Source organism: Melopsittacus undulatus, chromosome 8 (genome assembly GCF_012275295.1).
Source record: "Melopsittacus undulatus isolate bMelUnd1 chromosome 8, bMelUnd1.mat.Z, whole genome shotgun sequence".
Classification (NCBI taxonomy): domain Eukaryota; kingdom Metazoa; phylum Chordata; class Aves; order Psittaciformes; family Psittaculidae; genus Melopsittacus; species Melopsittacus undulatus.
In genome coordinates this window covers 29,511,096-29,530,404 of record NC_047534.1, presented here as the reverse complement: position 1 = coordinate 29,530,404, position 19,309 = coordinate 29,511,096, and the positions used below count along the sequence as shown (strand labels likewise).

The 19,309-nt window shown below is 38.0% G+C and overlaps 1 protein-coding gene across 1 annotated transcript in view; it reads left to right on the top strand.

Annotated features, from left to right (window-relative positions):
- Nucleotides 1-4,444: 4,444 nt before the first annotated feature.
- CALCRL (calcitonin receptor like receptor) overlaps nt 4,445-19,309 on the top strand; it is an 83,394-nt gene continuing 68,529 nt past the window's right edge. The window contains exon 1 of the mRNA XM_005145594.3: nt 4,445-4,623. The gene's annotated coding sequence lies outside the window, so the exon portion shown is untranslated. The remainder of the gene's footprint in view (nt 4,624-19,309) is intronic.

Genomic DNA, 19,309 nt, shown 5'->3' with positions numbered 1-19,309 from the left:
AAAAAAAAAAAAGAAAATGAAAAAGAGGTGGCTGGTTTCCTACTAAGGCTTTTAGAAGCACCTTGCTGCCTATGAAACAAAAGACAGCAGGATATTTTTGAAACTCCTTCCCTATCTTTTCTGATGTTGTAAATCTTTTTACAAAGAATAGATGCGTTTGTAGACAGATTGCCTTGTGATCCCTGTGTCATTTCATGGTAGTACCTCTCCTTCAGGCTCCCTCCTGGTCCAGCAACTTGGCCGCTTGTGTTCAACACCTACAAATTCCACCCTGGAAGTCTAGGAAAACCAGTCCTTTCTGTCCCTGCAGGAACCTGTCTGTGTGGCTGCCCCCTATTCTTCTAAGTCTCCTGCATGATGAGCTCTCCTGCAAACTAAGAGGGTCTCCTCACAGCATGTGCTCGGTTGCTCCCCAGGACTATGAAGTCTTCTCTTTCCCTGGAAGTGCTGCAGCTAGGGCAGGACTAACAGCTACTGCTCTTCCACTCCCTACTTGTACTATGCTGAAGAAACTTCTTGTGCATTCATTTTGTAGCAACAGTGACTAAACAAGTTAACTGAGTTGATCTCTTATGTCATTGTTGAGACAGAAGATTTCATAGTTATGGCATCTGAACAGTACCTCCACTTCGATTGACTAAAATGATTTCTCTTTTAGGCTCATTCCTTAATGTACTGAGAATTGAGACTGGAATGTTGTAGGCTATATAAGAATTGGTCTGATTATAATAAAAGATTTGCTCTGAGTGTGCAGGCTCTTCTTGGTGTGTGTGCTTGGTTTGGCCACCATACCAGTTATCCAGCTGTCTTCCCACTGTGTTTTCATACAGTTCTACAGTGCACTGAAGTAGTTTTTCCCATAAAAAGTCCAAACTGCAGTGTGATCTGATTTTTTTTTCACCATCTCCACAAGGAGTTTCTTCTGTGCCCTTCTCCTTCATTCACTTCTTTTAATTCCTGCATCTTCAATATCTGTAGAAAAAACAAACGCAAGCATAAGAAAAAAAGATCTGTGGATTTTCAAAGATAATTAAAGGGTTACTGTAGAAGGGGGATAACTGAGCCACAGTAGAGGGAGAAGATAGGGAGATGGCAGAATGGTGAAGGTCAGGAAATGAAGCTATGCTAAGGGATTACAGTGACTTTACACCTCCTATTACCTGGACTCCATTCATCCTGTCATCTCATTACAGAACATGCCTTGGTTGCTTTGGAGAAAGTACACAGGGGGCCGTGAGATTTCTCACACTTTACGTAATGGGAGTCAACAAGCTGAAGCAGTTTTACAGAGGTTTGATGAGTTTCCACGTATCATCTGCCTGGCAGTAACTTGGTATGTGCTCTTAATCCATACAAATGGTGAAGCAAAATGTCCTTGAGAAATAATTCAAAGTCTTTTTATGAATTATTTACTTGTATGCCTTCCTTTTCCTGCTTTTTACTTTCTGTCCTCTTCTTTCTTATTTACAGTTCATTTGAGCCAGCTTTTCTCCCTGCATCTCCAATCCCTTTACTCTTTCAGAGCTGACAGATTTATTTAGAGAAAATCTTTATAGATTCTACATTTCAAACCAAAAATGGTAAAGTGGATGTAAAGATTATGTTTCATAACTCTCTGCTTTCGGGTGCTTATCTTGAGGAAGAACTGGATTCAAGCAAAGCGGAGCATACCTTTATGAAGCTTTTACACATGAACTCTCACTGGTTTGCTGGTAGGCAATATACGGCGGGGGAAGGGGACTGGTTTATGCCGCAATCCCTTTCGACCCTGTCGCAGTGCCACAAGGCAGGTCACCTGTGGAATGTTGTTTTCATGTGGCTTTGCTGTGGGCACACAACACGTACAGGTCCCGGTTCTTCTACCCGCTTCACGGGACGCTGCCGCCAGGGGGCGCGCCAGGCTGCTGTGTTCGGTGGGCCTGTGGTGAGAATGGGGGTGCTGCTGCCGAGCGGCCCAGCTAGTCCGGAGCCTCCGTTCTGGGGCGGAACCCGCATCCCCAGCGGTGAGGAACCTGCCACAGTGCAGTGCTGGTTTCTACAGCCGGACTCGGCATCGGCAAAACCACTTGTATCCTCGGAGTTTTCACATCAGAACGAAACTGTGGTAAGTGGTAGGATGTTTTGGTTTTTTTAAGCAGGTCCAGAAAAGGGCAAAAGAACAGGTGAAGGTGTTGGTGCACAAGTGTGATGAGGAACTGCTGAGGAACCTGGGGAGGTTTGGTCTGGAGAAGAGAAGGCTCAGGTGGGACTTTATTGCTCTCTACAACTGCCTGAAAGGAGGTTGTAGTGAGGTGGGTGTTGGTTTCTTCTCCCAAGTAGCATGAGATAGGACAAGAGGAAAGGGCCCCAAGCTGTGCCAGGGGAGGTTTAGATTGGACATTAGGAAGAATTTCTTCACAAACAGGGTGCTCAGGCATTGGAACAAGCTGCCCAGGGCAGTGGTGGAATCACCATTCTTGGAAGTGATCAAAAATTGTATAGCTGAGGCCCTTAATGACATGGTTTAGTGGTAGTCTCGGCAGTCCTGGAGAAATGGTTGGGCCCGATGATCTTAGAGGTCTTTTCCAACTGAGCTGATTCTAGAATTCTGTGATTCTTTGCTTCAAGTACAGTCGGTGGAGATCATTTAGCTCCCTTTGAAGAGCTCAGAGCAACCCTGGTTGTAACACCGGCTCCTTCAGCCAGGAGAAGGGGGAGCTGAAGTACTGGGGGGGGCAAATCAAACATGAACCACGCAATAAACCTCCACAGCTGATTCAGATGCTTGTTCTTGAGCACATGTGCTTAGCTGGAAGACATGAGTTATTTCCTAGGTTATAGTATGTCACATACCATGTGCAAGTTTATAACCTAGACCTAACTGTCTGCAACCAGGCTCACTGCTGATGACATTCTACTACCTGAGGTGACAATTTCAGAGAAGATAATTTCCATTACTGTTCAGAATCAAAGCTAATCCCTGGCTTATATCTGTTTACACTGCCTAGACTAAGTTTAGAGTGCCAGCTCTTAGTTCTTCACTGATTATAAAACTAAAACATTCTCCTGTTGATGTAAGATCCTAGAAGCACCAAGACTTGCACATGCCAAATTTGTATTAAAGTCATATGACTGCTCTTTTAGTAACATTATAGTGTGCTTTTACAATTTGTAATGTCCAACGGCCATATGGATTTAAAGTGTTACTGCCCCTCTTCCAATTTTTTCTGACCCTGGCTTTTGGTTTTCAGTGGCCTTCCTGCAGTTCACGGCATGTTACACAAATGTCTCTGCTGGTAAAGAGTGCAGATGAGCAACAGGTAGTGAGAAGCAAGCAGAGTATTTTACCTTGTTTCATGAGCAAATGAAACAGTTATATTTTGGATGTGCAATTAGGACAGGGCCTTTGGGAGGTCCCTATGGCCTCACACAGAGTGCTGTGTCACAGGTGTTACTATTAGAGCTCTGTGCTTCATGAACTCCCCATTTGTTCAGCTTATGCACTCAGCAGCCACTTGTTCACCTGGAGAGCACAGATTCTGCCTATAGCACAGGTGTCAGTTGTAGAAACAACAAATGATAAATACTCTCAAAGAAACATTTTTAGGTCCTGATGCAAAATCCTTTGAAGCTAGTAGAAAATTTGTCATTAATTTTGTTTTGTCTTCAGTTATGCCAGTTTTCAAATTGGGTAGCTTATACTTGTGCTTTCAAATCACTGGCATTTAAAGAAATGTAACCTAGACATCTGTGCAGCAATATTCCTGCTACCTGTAGAAAACAGGTATTTATATTTCAAAGTCAAGCAGAGGGTGTGGGTTTTCTTTGTTTGAGTGTTGTTTGCTTGCTTTCTTGGATATAAAACAAAGTGGTACTTTAAATTATGCACTTGCTTTAATCTGAAAATCTGATTCTGACCTTTAATGCAGTTTTACGTTAGAGGAATGAAAGCCTCTGTAGTGTTTTTCAGCACTTACGTTATAAGGCATAATGCAGCCCCTGTGGTTTGCTGGCAGAGGTAGGCCAGGTCAGTCATACTGAGGTGGAATATTGTTGTGTATTATTTGTCTCTGCATAGAGGTCCGAGCCTATTCATTTCTTTGTGTCTAGTTCGAGGAGTAGGACGACTCTCACTTCCCGGTACATGCAAAGACAGGCCCCGTGGTCTTCTCTCTAAGGGAGCGAGTGAGTTTTTCCCGATCCTGTTGCATAGCGCCAGCTTTTGCTCGGAGTGAAGGAGCTGCCGCCAGGCTCTGCAGCGGGAGATAAGCTCCGGCAACCGGGCCGGGTATCGCCTCGGTGCCGCCCGTAGTGAAAAAACAGCCGGGCTTCCTCGGGATGCGCCGTTAACAGAGGGAGCAGTTAGCGAAAGCAGTGTATAGGCGGGGTCAGGGTGATGTCACAGGAAACGTTGATGTTACGCGGCTGCCGCCGCCGCTCTGCGCTCATAGTTCGACGGGTTCTCGACGCGGGTCAGCGCAACCAGCGCGCTCTGCAATAGGATTATACCCAGCGGGAGGAGCAGGCTGTCGCAACCCTCTGAACTGGCTAAGGGGGAGAGAGGGAAGGAAACATCTTTCTCCCTCACTGGAAAGGGAAATAGAACTGATTTATCTGAAACCATCTCTGTGTAAACTCGGTGTGGTGAGTACTGATCAAAACCGTTTCATTATTGTCCCGGAGAACAGGGGTTTATGTGCTGTCTGAACGCATTTGTAGTTACGTATGTGTACATGCTTTGCATTAACCTCAGCGTGTTATGTGTAATCTGCAGGGAGAAAGGGTGAAAGGCTTCTTTTATTTTTTAGGGAGTGAAACGTTGAGCTGATTTTATAACTAGTGTTACATCGTTTAAGAAGTAATAAGTGATAAATAGGTAGAAAGGGACATGAAAATACTTAAATCTTAAGGTATAAAAAAACTTAAAGGATTTTGTCTAAAAATTGTGATATAAACTAACCAAGTTTCTGTCTTTGCAGCTGGAGAGAATTAGAGACTATTTGGTTTGAAAATGGTCCTTAGGACTCATTCAGTACTGCTGGAGCTCTTTCAAGAGAGGTTGGACTAGGTGATAAAGTGGTATAGATTTTCTTACTGAATATTCCTTTAATCTTACAGACATTCTACCTGAAAGAAGTCATACTCGAGTTATTTCAGAATTAGATTTTGTGTTGTAATTGCACAACTAAGATAAAGCTTCTGTTATGTTTAGACTTTGTTTGCTAGAGAAAAAGTTTGGTGGAGTTTGAAGCTTGTACATATGCTGGGGTGTTATTGTTAGAGTTCTTTAGGGCAAACACCGAAGTTATTTATTGAAATGTAATTGTCCACTATTTTGTTTCCTTGAGAAACTATTGCACAGTGGTGTGTGATTCTGTGCCTTCCAGTGTTAGTTGAGAGTCTTGCCACTTCCTCATCTTTCCGAAACAAATGTGATATCCTCTGGTTTTACACATACAATTGCATTACTGAGATTGCTACTTCTAGCCATTTGCTTGTGTGTATGTAAGCAATGGATCTGTAGAATCAGGAAAACTTGTTTTTGAAAGATAGTTTAGAAATAATATAGGCTATAAATTACACTTGAATTTACTCTACAATGATTTGTTTAGTTAGCCATATAACTTATAGGGTCCAGGGTTGAAATAATGATAAAAATAGCTGAGGTTTTTTGTGCTCTGCCTTAGTAAATTTATGCCAGATACTTGGTGTCAGATTTTGCTGCTCTTACAATTGTGCCGGTATAGGGTTTTCCCGTCATGTTGGAGATTTTGATATTCATTTACAGTAATAATGCATCTAGCAGTTTAAACCTTTTTGGATCAGTGATGTGCTAAAGGCACATTGTTGTGCTTTGAATCTGAGATCCTTTCAGTGGATTGGTAGGAGACACATTAGATCTGCATAAATATGAGTAAGACCAGATCAGAATCCATGTCTTTCTTTAAAAGTACCCATGCTGTGATGCTGTCTGAAATTCTCAATTAAAAATAATAATTTGTATTTTCATAGTATAAATTTTTGTAGTCTACTTAAACTCTCATTGAATTCACTGCATATAGGGCAATCCCAAAGTCTTTATATGACTGAAAGTCTTCAGCACAAAAGGCACATGGTGATACTAAATCAAAAAGAGGACACTTGGGAGAGAATGCGTTCATGTTGTTTTAATGATCAGTACAGTAGGAGACACTGTCTTAAGAAGTATTGCAGCAAAATGATATAGATACTTACGTTCTTCTCAAGTAATTAGTTTGTGACTGCCCACATAGAAAGTACCAGGCCATATGTGTGTTTGCAGGTTTGATGCCAGAATCTACATTATTTGCAGATTAAGCAAAAACAGTGGCAGGATAGTGATGTAGAACAGCATGATTGAACTTTTTAGCAGGCAAAACTGGGTACCTGAATATACAGTGTGCATTGCAAGTTCAGGAATTGCATGATGTGTGTCCTGTCGATGTCAGATGTTACTGTGCTCTGAATTCCTGATCAGCTGTAATTTTGCTCTGAATCAAGAAATGTAATATTTCTCCCTTTGAATAGGCTCTTTCTGATGCAATACAACTGTTGAAAACCTGGCCCACTGAGAACCAGTGGGATTTTTTTTCCACTGATTGTCAAAAGGTCTAGATATTCCTAAATGTGTATATTTCTCTGTTGAAGGAATTTTGCATACATCACCTACCCAGTTGCTTGCATCCTGCAGTTCGTTGGAAGCTGTTTTTTTGATAACTTGTGCGATTTTTGAATGCTTAGGTTGAAAAACAAAAATCTGCATGTCTCATTCTGGGTGACTAATGTCTTACATGACCAAATAAAGGGGCTTACTCTGGGAATGCAGTTTTGTTCTGTGGGCTGTCTGGGTATTGCAGTCCACGTTTAGACTAGGATAAGATTAAGAGCAAAGAAAGCTGAGGGAGGAAAGCACACATGCGTTTCCTTCACCACCAGTATACTTCAAACTTAATTCTGTGTTCTGTGCATGCAGGTTAATCGGCTGCTTCAAATGGCATTCTTGCATGTACATAGCTTGCTATGTAGGATTGGGCCCAAGAGTTCACAAAATCATATGTATAAAATTTCAAACCCCATCCACTGCCATTTGGAAAATGCTATTGCTATCAATACGTTTTTAATAAAAGTGTTTACACAGTGATGTTTCAAAAGTATATATGTAGCTACTTCTATAGTGAATGCTGAATAAAAGTTATTTATGAAAGCAATTGAAGGAACTTCTCCAATGAGAAATCCAAGACTGCAGTTAGGAAAACAAAACTTAAGAAGTTGATCCCATCTGTTCCCAATGTGTTTATAGTGTTCTTGATCTGCTAGCAAAATTCCTTCCGTGCTTCTGATTAGCTGTCATTCTTATAGGGTGTATACACAATATTGGCATTAACTCAGTGTTATGGTCATCTCTGTTATAAAGCTCACGTAGCCATGGGTTTCATATGTGGTGGTTTCCTTTGTTTAGCTTTACGGTTGTTGAAAACAGTCTCTTAGTGGCTCACATAACTGTTTTGTTACTGGGAAATACTGTAAGTCTTTGGTATAGCAAATTGTCAGAGCTCTGGAATTAACTATATTCCTGATACTACTGTTGTCAAGGACAGAGTGAATACTTCTATTATTAAAACTGATGTGGGTTTACAAGTAACTTCAAGCAGTAAAAGAAATCTGAAAGTGTGTTTGTGTTTTAGACATATAATGTAATACCTTATTTCTGTGTACATATGTGCAATATATGCAGGTCTATACAATACTGTTTTTTATTATTCTTAACATACCAACTAAAGTGATACACATTTTTAAAAAGACTTTCAAAGTAAATTAGTCCTGAACCTCATCCTTTGTTTAGAGAACTGTGAGTCATGAGTGTTAATATTTTAAAGTGAATACCTTTGAGTGTAGTTTCCTTTTGATATTTAAAAGAAAAAGGAGAAAGATTTCCATGGGTTTTCACAACCAATTTTTTTTTTTTTCTTGCACCCATGCTGGCAGTTCTGATGTTTTCACTGTAATACACTTCCATAAAGGGCAGCAAAAATTAGCCTTTTTACTTAGATGTTATCTTAATGGACAGTTGCACAGCCAGTGTAGTACAATATCAGATCTTCTTATTGAATTTGTTTCCATTATAGCATGTGTTTTTAGCAATACTTTCTCTTTTTGCCCTATTTGAGAGTCTGGGCAAAATTGAACTGCATTTTCAGAGTTTTGTTTTCCAGTTAGCTTTCATGCATATCTGCCTTAGTCTCCCAAGCTTGTTTATACTGTTTACATTTTCCCGGCAAAGTAATTTTTTTCCTGCCCTAGTTCTGTGCAAACACTTTCAATCATGGTTGCAGTATACACTGTCCAAAAGAACAGAAGTGGTTTATTTAGAGTTGCTTTTCCTCAGAAAGATGCATTTGAAATGTGCTTAACTGAATGTAATGCATTAAAAAAGACTTTCAATGAGAGAAGCAATTTACTCATTTTAAGAAAACATATTTTCAGCTGGTGTAGATTTGCATGTGTCTCTGAAGCTGTTACCTCTTAATATGGCATATATACCACCCAAGGCTTTTGTTACAGTTTTGGCCACTGTTAAGCTGTAGCTGACTACTAAGATACTAATTGAATTTTAGAAAATAAAACATTGTTTTATTTCTGGATATATGCCTGGATCATGGAGGCCTTAATTAAAAAATATCCCAAACAAAATTAGCGACAGACTTTGGTTTAACAAAGCCTGTCCCAGTCTGACTTCCCATTTAATACCAAGGGCAAGGAGCAAAACACAGGGATGAGTGGGGGCGTATTTAATTATTCAAAGCAGCTACACCATATACGGTCATATAGTTAGCTGTATTTAGGCAGAATATCTTCTTAGTTCCTAAAAACTGTATAATGTTTTCCATGTATTCTTTGATAATTCGGTGCTTTAAAACTGCACAGCCTTGATGCTTGTATGTGCATAAAATGTCACTCTTTGTGTTACCATTTAGGTTTTCCCCTTTGTTTTCTCACCCACTTCAGTGGTAAAATCTTGCATATGAAAGTTAATAAATTTTGCATTATTTTAGTAGTGGCAATACCGGTAGAGTTTCATTAAAGCAGAAGATGTACTGAGAACGTAGTATATAAAAACTAATTCATATAGGCTGTAAAAAATCTAATATTATCAGAATAGGTATAGTTTGTCTGCCAGTGTTGTGCTCTATGATCCTTCCTAGATAGAAACTTTAAAATACATATTTCGGAAGCGAGTAATACCCTTAGTCATCATCTTACTTTCCTCTGTGTTTGCATGTATGTATTTACTTACTGCCCTGAATGAAGCAAAAAGTAGGATATTCTGCAACCCTTTATTACTAAAAGGGCGTATTTTTGCAATTATTATCCTGAAATGTTCTGTAGGAGAGGATATCTGCTGTTCTGTTTCTGTTAGTGAAATCCAGCAGGTTTCACTCTGGGGATTAAATAAGGAACATTTTGCAAGTGGAGACAAATTTTTTTGGGAGGTAAGATGTAGAATTTGGAAGTCTTTGTTCTAATACATCTTCCCAGGATGAGTTTTTGACCATGCAAGCCTTTTTCAAGTTTCTTTTTCTGATTACATGATTTAACGGGTAGTGTTCATCAAACTGTGTATCCCTTTGAACATGAAAAATGACACAGAAGTTATTATTGGACTATACAATGCTAAATTTTACTCATGGGTGTCAATTCCGAAACATAAAGAGCTGGAAATGAGTTGAATATTGCCTGTATTATATTAAAAATTATTTTTATCACCTTCTTCAGGAAACAGAATTATTCTTTTCATCAGTGGAAATTCTGGTTACACAGACAATGTGTTTTCAGTTATGATGAATACAAGGAGGTGATCTACACTAGTCTTCTGCAAGTGAACATATTTACTGAAACAGTCTACATACTGTTACTCTGTTTGAATTAGCTAAAATTGAAATGATACATGACTAATTATCCAAAGTTTCACAGTAAAAATATTTGGAGAAGAGAAACATCTTTCGGTTTCACTGAGTTGCTGGGACAAAAAAATCAGTGCTTTGGGGTTTTTTGGGGGGATGGGTGGAAGGGAAAAAAAAATTTATCGCACAGAGAGTTTCTTTAGGGAATGTGTTTGTTGCATTGTGGTGGAGTTTTACATCAGTGTATAACTCCACATTCTGTGGATTCCATGTTGTGTGGAACTGGAGCACGATCGTAAAATATTTGTGGATTTCCAGAGGGGATTCTTGTTTGTTTCCCATACCATGCTAATGCCACCTTGTACTAAAACAAGTACCTCAGCAGACAGATTTGGAAGGCCATCACCAAATACAAGTCTGTTTTCCAATAGAAACAAGTTGATTTTTCTACATACGTGCATACATAAGTGCATTTTTATACCTGCATAAATGTGTGTACATATATTTTTTACATGTGTTTAGATATTTTACATATATATTAAAAAAATCATTCAGTCACAGAACTTGAAACCTCAAGCCACTTTGAATAAACACATTTCCTTTCTCTCACTCTTTCTCTCACTTCTTTCTCCTTTTTAAGCCCCCATCCTGTTCCATTTTTTATTCTGTTCAACTTCCTTTCCTGTGATGACTCTGAATGAGTCACTTTGCCAGGCATTAAAAATGTGACTTTGACAATATTTCCAAAAGCTTATCCTACACTGGCTTATTCAGATGAAATTAACCTCTGCCTTATCCTTCCTCTCAAAGAGAAATGTGTCTTCACATAGCTAGTTTCTGGGAAGGGGGAGGTGGGAGTGAGAACCCTTTCCATAAATGAGTATATATTGTAATTTATATTGTTCCTAGTCATTTTCCTTGAAGAGGAACACCAGATGTGTGTACCATAACAGAGTATCATGATTGGTAAACTTTCTTAAATTGACCTAGCATTTAGTCAGGAAAAAGTTAGTTTAAACAAGTTCAGGAAAGCCAAATAAAGGTCCTTTCCTGAATGCCATTCAATTATTCTTTGCATGGCCACCATTCTGTGTTCTTCATTTTTTATTAAATATGATGTTTATTGTATCATAATACATTAAAGGCCACCAGAATTGCGCTTTTATTTCTATGTAGCTAGCAGGAACTGGAAAAAGCTAAAATGTTTAAGCAGGCACCTGAACAGTGAACGAAATTGTAGCCTTTCTTGTGGTTATGTGCGTGCCAGTGTAGTATGGGATTTGTGTTGGGTTGTTGTTTTTGTTTTGGTGGCTTTTTTTTTTTTTGTGCTGTTTGGGTTTTTGTTTTTCCTTTTTTCCTGCACTTCCCCCTCTGTGTTTCAGAAGCATTGAGTAAAAAGGGTTTGGGGGGGTGGAAGGGAAATGTTTCTAATCTGTTAATCATGTATGTACATCAGGAAATAAAAGCCTTTCTGCTGAAAACAAACAGAGAAAATTATAGTCCTAGAGAAGAGAAACGTTGGAAACCAATACAGAAATGAGAGTAAGAACTCCCACCAAGTTGAACATTGATATTCAAGTGTTCTCCTTGCCTCACAATGCCGGGGAATGTCATACTCCATCAGTTTTCACTAAGGGAGATTAGAAAGATTATATCCTTTCTATAATTGTTTGACTGTTATGTTGTAAGTGTAATTAACATTAACACCAATGAGCAAAGTAGAAATAGCAAATTTGTTTATTTGCTACTACAGTGTAGGTTTTCTATAAAACAAGAGTAATGGTTATATTTGGAAGATCAAACAATTCTGTTTGGAGTATACTCATTGGGTATTCATTTATATTAATTTAAATTTATGTTTTTTTCTGTAAATGCTTAATTTCTTGCTAAAGGGGATGATTTGAGCAGTCTTCAAGTCTTGACAGTTTTATTCTTAGATTGATTATGGAAGTCACAGCACTGTCTCAAAGGAGCCTTTTGTCTCCCCACCCTACATGTTGGATGTGCTATCTCAGCATTTGCAGAGTTCCTAGGAAACTAGGTGGAAAAACATCATTCAGATGTTTTTAACCTTTTAAACTAAACCACCGAGATAGCTTCTGGGCCTAGGTCTTGTTTTCTTCTTCCCCAGTTATCTCAGAAGGGATTGTAGAATTTCTTCTCTAGAGAAGATCCCTCTTCTAAAAACTGTGCATGCAATCCAAGGCTAGAATTCAGCGAATGCAGCTTAACTGGATGCTTTTTATTTAGAGCTACAGAGATCAAATAGCCTGCTGACAAGCTAAGCTTTTCCTAGAGTCATGTTACAGCCCAGTGAAGGACATGGCAGTAATTCAAGGTTTGTTGAAAGGATGGCAAAATACTTGCAGGGGCACTGGGGAACTGGAGTATGTCAATGTGTACTGCTATCCTTAAGGTGAAGTGCATACAGTTAGGGTGAAGTCAGCACCTAAGAGCCCAGATTCAAAGCAGAGTTCAGGGACTAATTGCAGTAAGCTTTTAAAGTCAGGTTAGGAAAGGGGGAAAGACGCTGTTGAAATACATTTTGTCCAGTGAAGGCAGACTGGCATGATAGACAGTTATCTGTAAAACCTCAGCTTCTTCAGGGAATGTGCATTTACCAAGCCAAAGTGTTCAAAAATAACATTATGCCCTACAGGAATTTGGGACATCTTATGCCAGAGGTTTGTTTTATTATTTTTTTTTTAATTTCCTCAGCCCTTCTGTTTCTTACATTTCCAAGCTGTTATATTTTTAAACATTTACAACTTTTACACAGGATGGTTGTCCAATTCCTCCTTCCTTGAGCACCAAGTAACAATAAAACAATGAAGTCTGGTAGCAGGGAAGATATAATGATGGAATGAATGAGAAATGCACAAAGAAAATAAATCTGAACCTCAAAATGTAGTTACCATAGGAAAGTGAACTGTGAACAAATGAAATAAAATTATGTTGCTTTTATATGACCTCCTATCTGCAGAGACAAAGCTGAGTCAGGTGTCCTGTGGCCAGTCAAAAGCCATTTCTTTACATACATAGCCACTTTGATAATCTGAAAGATTCCTTCAGATGGTGTGAAATCTATAGGTGGAGTTTTGTGTTTGACATGAATTCATAATAGTGTCTATTCAGTATTCTAATTTGGCAGCAAAAGCAGATGCCAGGTTTCAATACACAACCTAGTTAAAATGCCAGTAGTTGTGGTGGTTCATTGTTTCTCATGTGGGTGAAGGTGAAATAGTTGTCACTCATGAAGATACTTATTACTACACTGTCTCTTCACTTATAGAAGGGAAAGGTTCTTCCTATTTCTGCTTCTGTGGTAACTTTAAATGTGATTATAAGACTCAGTAATTTCTCAGAAATGAAGCCTTTGATTTTCCTTTTTCATTCCCATTCTCCATGTCATTTGTGTCCTTCGTAGATAAAATGGTTCTTCTGTTTTTCCGGGTTTACAAATCCTTCAGACATTTATGGTAAATATTTATCTCTTATTCAAGTTATGCAAAGATGTGAGGTTGTTTTGTAAGGCTTCACATCCAGTTAACAGCCCGCTCAAGACTTCTCTCAGTGTGCCAGAGTCTTTCTGTCACATCTGTTACATGGCATGATTTGTGCACGTGCTATTCCACATCACATTGATTCCTTTGCTGCCATGCATCCGCTATTAAAAAAAATGCTGAATGTGAGAGTAATAGAGAGGAACAATGGGCTATTACAGGATGTTGAATACAGGGTCATTACAGTATATTTTTTGTGCAGTCTTGTTATAAACAAGCTTCGTATTTACCACCTTGTTTCATTTGTTAGCATCCTATTGTTAATAAGTGTTGTAAGGCTACAAACTGCCTATTTTCTAACAAAGGTCAATTTGATGACATACATTCCTTATTTAGAAAAAAAATATGTATTTTATATGTATTCAGTATTTATTTAGCATTATTGGTAATGAGTAAAAGGGCCAGGAAATTTTTAGCTGTCAAACTGCAAATTAGCTCTAGCGTACTTACAGAATGAAATCACAGTGGCTTATGATGGGCTGTTGAATCTGAAAGTCTGGTAGATCATTTAAAAGAAAAACATTTTGGTTTTGAAGTTGGAAAAGAAAACAGCTTATTCACAGTGCTGCTTTTTGACATACAGGGTAATTTTTTATTTTTTTCCCATAATTTCCAGCACTTGGAATCCAGAGGGTCAGTTTGATGTAAAAGGTGAAGATAAAAAATAGCACCTAGTGGGTTTTTGAAGCAACTTGGAGTGTTTCTGTGATGTCTGACTATGTTAACAATTCTCTAGCTGAAGGACACCCACTGATGGGCACAGCTGAAAACATTTAAGATTTCCAGCTAGTGTGAAATAAAGAGTTCATGCAAGAGGAATCAGTCAAATTTGGGATGGGGATTCAGGGATTAGTAGAATAAAATTGAATGCAGTCCACAGGGAGTTGGGATGCTGATGGAAACTGCATATGTTTTCAGCATTGTATGAAAATCTCTCAGTCTTTAATCACGTAATTTTCTTAGATGTAAAAATGGTCTTTTTTTGTGTGTGTGTGTTCTTGGAATAAACATAATTTAGAATACTGGAATATATTTTTGTAATAATCTACCAAATGGAAAACTAAGGGTACTGTAGGTCAGTTTTGATGTTAGCAGAACTGAGCCGGAGGTCTGGCAGCTGAATATCCTACGGCATGTCTCAGGGTTGCAACAGGAATATACATGCGAGTCTGGTTCTTGCAGAATAAGAAACATATTAACTGACATGAAACAGATGAAATTTAAGCTAATGCTACTCATCAAAAGCTTTTTTAAACTGTACCACTCTTGCCCAGTTTAAAAAATGGCTTATTGGAAGTGTTAGGGACCAACTGTTTTTCTTTAGTTCTGACTACATTTTGCATTTTAGTCTTCAATCCTACAAAATCCTTGAGGTGACAAGTAGTATACTCTATGCAGTTCCACATACTTAGTGAAACTGTAGGAAAGATAATCAGAGCAAAAACAAGGCCATGAGTCTGCAAAACCCGCAGTGATTTAAAGGGGATTACAAATGGACAGGGAAAAAAACCTAGTGATCAGCAAGAAGATATTGGAAAGAAAGTATGCGTTGGAGAAAACATCTTTTGTCCACTGTGTCCACGTTACTACTCCTTTTGAAAGGTGTGACAAAGAGGGTGCTCAGTAATTATTTACCATGCCTAATGTTATTTGTATCCATTTAATAAAGAATATTAATATGTGGCTTCATATAGGAAGGGGAGTGTGTACTGCTTAATGTAAAAATAAAGCAGATCGGCAATATTTCTGTCACATTGACTAAGCGTAATAGTTAATGTGTTCCTCACAAAACACCACATGATCTTACGTGTGTGTGAGCAAGCAGGTTTTTGAACTGGAAAAGCTCCCAGAAATATATGTGGATTGCCAGAATCCGTTTGTAACTTTTTAAAGCAAGCACTTAAATTCTTAGCATGCTGAATATGTCAAAAGGATTACATGTGGTAATTTTCTAAATCGGCTGAGGTTTCCTAGAAGGTGACCATTTTACAGAGCTCTAGGTTTCTTGGGTGTATGTCATGCCAAGAAAGGGACCACAAATGTGGTTAGACGTGATTTCTGTTGGGTTTCCAATGGGGATAACTTTCAACTGATTGCTGAAAATCTTTTTCTTGACTCTCAAGAGAGATTTTAAGTGTCCTCTAGTGGGAAATAATTAGTTCCACAGAGGGAGTTGTCTCCTGACACTGAGCACTTGGTTAGCAACTTCCAGTATTTGAAGATGTCATGGGTTGTATGGATTCTGTGTGTTTGTTGCCCTTCGGGCTTAACAGAAAGGTCACCAAGTTACCAAGCAAATGCTGTTTGAAGAGATTCAGCTGCTGTTCCTGCTCCACTGTTGGAGAACCTCAGCTTTCAAAGAGAAGATTTTGTGAATTTGCCAGTATCTATACCTTGTTTTCCAGCTTAAAACAGCAAAAGAAAAATAAAAACATTTCAGGTGTAATTATTTTCATTTCCTTTGTGTTTATTCCATCTGATCCCACTGACTCTTTTTTTATCTAGTGTAATTTCTGTGCAGCAACCAAGTACATCTTTGCTACATTTGTTGTGCTGAGTCTTGGACTGCTGCCTTTCCAAAGCTGTCTGGATCCCCAGATGTTGAAGAGAATGATTCCCACTTCTCTGCAGACCTCTGAAAGAACTTACCATGGTTTCCACATGTAACCTGAGAGTACATGTTATAATAAAACAAAAAATATAATAATCCTTGCTCAGCAAACCTATATGAATGATATAAAAAGGTGTCTAGCCCAGAAATCTTCTCCCAGTAGACTTTTCAGCTTGCTTTATCCTGATTGCATGGGGACATGTTTATCAGAAGACTTGTTTTTAAGTTGCATGTTTTTCAAAGAAGTGAAAGATTTATATGTGAAAATTCTAGTTATATGATCATTTGAAGGAATGTAACTACCTCTATTTTTGTATCTAGTTTTAAGGGATAGCTAAGCTAAAATCAGTCTTTTATTTTACTTCCTTCCAAAATGTAGTTGTCATGTTATCATTAGTGATAGAAGATCCCTTTTCACAGTCTTTCAGTGAATTCACCATTTTTTTCACCTTGTTTGTGTAAGGAAGGCAGCCTTTGTAACATCCTGTTTTATTTACCAACCATATCTGTAAGCTGCAGGAATTCCTGTGTATGAAGTCACAACACAGTGCTCAAGAAAGGTACTTGATCTTTATTAGAAAAACCATTTGGTAACAAACTGCATAATGCTATGACTCCTGTAAGGTGTTTGTTCTAAATAGCAACAACACTTTTTTAAAGTCCTCTTGCATTCCCCAAAATACAGGCTGTACTGTTACTGTGCATGGGTAAGGAATGGGGAGTTATTACTGATCACTGCCTGTAAAGTTCAAATGCTCTGCAGTTCCTACTCTTTTACTGGAGTTAGAATCAAAGTACCAAAATACTATAGAAAACGGCTGCTCTTGCATTATTCCTGACAGGCTTATAACCTGGGAGTATCTAAAATGTCATCAGAAAGCCTGTTCTCGTGATATTCCTGTCCAGATTTCCGGACCAACTAATGTAGAACCTTATCCAAAAAAGTGTAGATACTTACACAGTCACAGAGTGACAGCAGAGCTTTTGGTTGAGTTTATTTGGTGGTGTGTTTGTGGTTTTGTTTTGATTTGATTAATTTGGTTCTTTTTGTTGCTGTTTGTTTGGGGCTTGGATTTTCTTTTCCTTTTTCCTTTTTACTTTTTCCTTTTTTCCTTTTTCCTTTTCCTTTTTCCTTTTTCCTTTTTCCTTTTTCCTTTTTCCTTTTTCCTTTTTCCTTTTTCCTTTTTCCTTTTTCCTTTTTCCTTTTTCCTTTTTCCTTTTTCCTTTTTCCTTTTTCCTTTTTCCTTTTTCCTTTTTCCTTTTTCCTTTTTCCTTTTTCCTTTTTCCTTTTTCCTTTTTCCTTTTTCCTTTTTCCTTTTTCCTTTTTCCTTTTTCCTTTTTCCTTTTTCCTTTTTCCTTTTTCCTTTTTCCTTTTTCCTTTTTCCTTTTTCCTTTTTCCTTTTTCCTTTTTCCTTTTTCCTTTTTCCTTTTTCCTTTTTCCTTTTTCCTTTTTCCTTTTTCCTTTTTCCTTTTTCCTTTTTCCTTTTTCCTTTTTCCTTTTTCCTTTTTCCTTTTTCCTTTTTCCTTTTTCCTTTTTCCTTTTTCCTTTTTCCTTTTTCCTTTTTCCTTCCAGTTCTTGTAACTTTTTATATGATGATTTTTACAGAATTTTATCTCTTCTGTTTTTTCACTCTTGTCTTCTCAGCTATGTAGGAACTTCCTTTTTACCTTTCCCTTGTCGATGTTTTTTTAATTCAGATTGGTCATTCTCCATTCTTTTAGATATAACTGCCATTTTTAACAGTCTGTTAATGTACAGAGTGATGAGAATTTTGCAGAATGAACTATAGAACCTGTTCATACTCATTTTTGAATTATGACTATCACTCATCAAGAGATGAACCTGTTAGTGGGTGGATATTATTTAAGAAATATTTTTTTTTGTTCTTAGTTTCAGGTAGATTTAACAATAAGTTTGCATGCTACTGCTGTATCAAATTCTCCTTACTAACAGATCTTTGCCAGTTGTAAATGTTTCATAGTTTCAGACACAGTAGACTGCTTCCTTAATACTACTTTAGAAGTACAACTCGTGCAAAAATAATTTTGGAAGAGCTCTATATTAAAGAAGTGGCCACCATGAGCAAACAGCTTGCTTGCTAGACAGTATAGGTGATACAGTTGTCAGTGCTGTTGCTGTGTTAGCATTCATCAGTAATCAATTCCGTTGCTTGAACAAGAGTGCTCAGAGACCATGTTACCATTCTAGCAGAGTCTTGCCAAGCAGCTGCTGCTGTTTCTTGTGGGTTTGTTTTGTTTTTTTTCTCAGGGAAGTAGGATTGACCTCACTGGAAATATTTCTCATCTTTCACTGATACAAATCAGTAAACATAATAATTCACAGAAAAACATACTTGACATAGATTACTCATATGGACAAATACATGTTATGCCACCACATATTGTGATGGCTCTTGTTTGTGGTTCCTAGATTCTATAATAGGTAAAATGGGAAGGTAGGTGCAGTTTAGATTTTATTTATAACGTTAGCATCAGTATTCTCTAAAAATACAGTTTGATTATCATGTAAGTTTAAATTAATTTGCCTTTTAGGAGGAAAAACTTTACCTGTGTGCTGAATGTGAGGGAGAAATCATTGGTCAGCACAATTTGTGACTACAGAATATATTTGGGTGCTCTTTCAGAATTTATCATGATTTAGTTTTATGTATTTTCCTGAGGAAAAAGTACTTCTCTAGAATCTATATACTGTTTCAGCTGCTCTGAGGAAATATTTGCATATAGGAATAGTGTTGATAAGATTTCTCTATTAGGTGAAAGACCAGTGGAAAAAATATTCACTCTGCAAAAGGAGGGAGAAATACAGTTCTTAGAGGACTGTTAATGGGTTTCGCATTCAGCAGACCTGTGCTGTCGTGTTTGTATCACCTTCAGTTCAGGAAACATTAATGAGTTGATTTTTGAAATTGTACTTACTAGATAAATTATTGTGCCTCTGTGTACTCTGTTAGAAAGTACTCTGGAGAAACTTGCTTGTGCTTGGAAGAACATTAAGTATATAGAAGGCTTTATGGCTTATCAAGCTATGCTGCTGCTTATTTGGCGAACTGAATTTGTTCATCAATTCCCAATACTTGGGCTTCAGCCTTAGCACCCCACCCAGCCTAGTATAAATTTGTGAAGGATTTTTCTGTCCATTTAATGTGCAGATCTGCTGCACAATGGAAACCACATGCTTACAAAATCAGTCACATCAGAGAGGACTTGCTACTAAT